The sequence below is a fragment of the Bidens hawaiensis genome, unplaced genomic scaffold (assembly GCF_021521415.1).
Source record: "Bidens hawaiensis isolate Kalapana, Puna unplaced genomic scaffold, B.hawaiensis_p1.1 tig00040577_1, whole genome shotgun sequence".
Lineage (NCBI taxonomy): Eukaryota > Viridiplantae > Streptophyta > Magnoliopsida > Asterales > Asteraceae > Bidens > Bidens hawaiensis.
The window spans coordinates 81,388-84,452 of NW_027497159.1; the positions used below are offsets into that span (position 1 = coordinate 81,388).

The 3,065-nt window shown below is 40.9% G+C and overlaps 1 pseudogene; it reads right to left on the reverse strand.

The window, feature by feature from the left end:
- Positions 1 to 635: 635 nt before the first annotated feature.
- LOC143592175 (uncharacterized) lies at positions 636 to 2,188 on the reverse strand (annotated as a pseudogene).
- Between the last annotated feature and the right edge of the window lie 877 nt (positions 2,189 to 3,065).

Sequence of the window (3,065 nt, forward strand, 5' to 3'; positions counted from 1 at the left end):
AAAAACCCTTAATGTAGAAGGAATGAGGAGTAGAGATAGACCCAAATTGATTTGGAAGGAGCGGATTAGGCATGATTTACTAGAGTTACACCTCTCTGAGGACATGGTCCATAATAGGTTTTCATGGAGTCGTAAGATTAAGGTTAAGGACTTTTAAAGAATACTATATTTGTATCTTAGTTTAGAGTTAGACTCTTCTACATTTTAAGCAAATTTTGCTTGTATTTGTTTTTTGTTGGTATGTCTATTTGGATTCTATGATTTCACATGTGCTGGAAATGATTGTGACACTTTATCACTATAAGTTTTGTTATTGGTACGTGCGTGTTTATATGTTACATGCTTTGGAGCCGAGGGTCTTTTTGGGAAGCCGTCACTCTATCCTCATGGATAAAGATAAAGTCTGCCTATATCACGTCTTTTTCACACCCTACCAATAGCTTTTGCCATTTATAGGATTTACTGGATACGTTTGCTGTTCGCTGTTATTGTTGTTGTACTGTGACAAAATTTCATATATCTATGATGTTGAGAATTATCATAATAGTCATGTAACATTTACCTTATATTTAAGTTTATCTAGCACAACCAAGTTTTCTATCCGTAAAGAATAAAGTTTTAATAGTTTATGGGTCTAACAACGAAGTATAACATATCAACATTTACCAAAGATAGGTCGTTTATTTAACATTATACATAAAAAAGTATCAGCAATGAAACTTTACAAATGTATTTAACGCTTATGAAGCTCGAACCAAGGATCGATCTTTCAGCAACGCCTCGGCGGCCTCCCTCCCCGAAACCAAAGCCCCATCGAACGTAGCACTCGTTCGATAATCCCCACAGACATACAACCCGCCTCCCACCTTCGGGTTCTTCCTTAAATCCGTAGGCGGGCATTGGTTCGGTTGAGCAAACTTAACCCGATAACTCTTAAGATATCTCCACGAGCCTACCACATTCGGCCCGAACCAACTACCAAGCTCTTCAACCACTTTAACCCTCAAATCCTCATCCGATTCATCCTCATACAACCCGATAAGAGAAACCGACACCAAAGCCTTCCCAGGCGGGCCATATGACGGAGCCACATTTGTCGCAAAAAACATATTGTTCACGATCCCATTACCCGACCCGTTAATAAACAAAGCCGGGTCGTCAACCGGAACTTGGCTTCTCTCTGTGGAGAAGTACAAGCAAACCGTGCTTCGGGTCGGTTTTTTAACCTCATTAGGAAAATTATTCAAATCTCCCGCCAAAAGCTTAACAGCTTCGGGTTCTTCTACCGCGACTATCACTCCGTATTCAGGTATCAACACCTTGCCGTTGCTTAACTTAACGGTGTAAGTCGAGTCCGATTTGTTAATGGAGACTACCCGTGAGTTGAGAACAATCGAATTCGACGGTAATTTTGCCGCTAACTGATTCGGAATAGCGGCAATTCCTTTCGCGGGAAGCGTGTTATCGCCGAGAGCTAAACATTTGAAGATGAAATCGAATAGTCTCGAGGTGGTTTCGAGCTCTCCGTCGAAGAAAATCCCACCGAAAAACGGTCGGAAGAACCTATCGACGATTGAATCGTTGAACCCGATTCGTTTAAGTAGATTAATTGTAGTAGTCTCTTCAGCAGAGAGTAATTGTTCATCGGATTGAGTCAAAACCCTAATTCTAGTCAACGCGATAAGAGACTTATCAAGAACTGTTCCAATTGGGTTTGCTAAGGATTGAATTGCGTCGGAAAGGTGACGTAATGGATCGGCGACGGTGTGGAATGTGCCGTTGAAGTAAACTTGGGCGCCGGAGTAGAATTTTTGAAGGTCTAGGGTTTGGTAATCGAGTAGCTTTTTGGCTTCTGGGTATCCGGTGATGAAGATTTGGAAGCCGCGGTCGAGGAGGAAGCCGTCGACGGTGTCGGTACGGACACGGCCGCCGACGGCGTCGGAAGCTTCGAGGAGGAGGAATGGGGTGTTGGTGGAGTGGAGGTGGGTGGCGGCGGCTAAGCCGGCTAGACCGGCGCCGATGATGATGGCGCCGGTTTTGGTGGGAGTGGTTTGGGAGGGTGGAGTGGGTGGGGTGTTAGGGAGAGTTGGGAGTGGGTTTTGGTTGTGGGTTTGAGACGGTGGTGGTGGTGGTGGAAGTTGCGGTGAGGGGTGAAGGAGGAAATAAGAGAGTGGGTGGTGATTGTCATCTTGATTGGGTGGTGCAAATGGTCTGGTTTTGTTCATAAGATTTATGATTTATCCATATTGCCCTCCTTTTTCTTTATTTGTAAACTAGTGGGGTCCCCCGATTTGGGAGGGGCATGCATTTGTTGCTGGGAAATGTTTGGAAATAATAGCGTTTTATTATTTTTGGGTGGTTTTTGGCTACAAATCACTACATCCTAAAATAAAAATCACCCACTTACTGATGTGGCGTCACGTATCAAAAATCGTCTCTTCACTACAAATAGTCATATTACTATTTGCGAGTTTAGGTTTAGTGTAAACAGGTTCTGGTCGCTTTCTATCGAAGTTGCGTAGTATTTAGCTAAATGGAAAAATAATGCTAGTTAAACATGTTTTTATGTCAACCATGAGTATTTGTGTCGTCTTTGGTATTATACGTTCGACACTAGTTTCAGGTTTATGTGAAGTTGTTTGTTTTGTGTCGCGTTGGATCTCCGGATCTCCTAACCCACAAACATGACAATGCAACACTATTTTTGTTTGATATTTGACCAAATTATCTATCATCATCTTGGAGCTTTATAATCTTATTGAAATTTTATTATTTAGCAACCATAGTATAGTCTGGCTTTAAAAGCCAAACTATTGTAATTAAAACATGAACTCCCAGAATACCAAACTCAAAATCCAAAACTTCTAATTTAGGTTTAGTTTAAATGGATTTGGGTCAATTCAAGTATAAATCGTGAAAATGTTTAATTAAATGGGTTGTGTTAGGGACGAATTCACACGTTCACGGTTCCTCTCTATTTTTTATAATTTTTAAAAATATATATATATGGTACTATTACAATGTAAATCAATTTACATTTTAATATATATTTTATTTTCAAATTC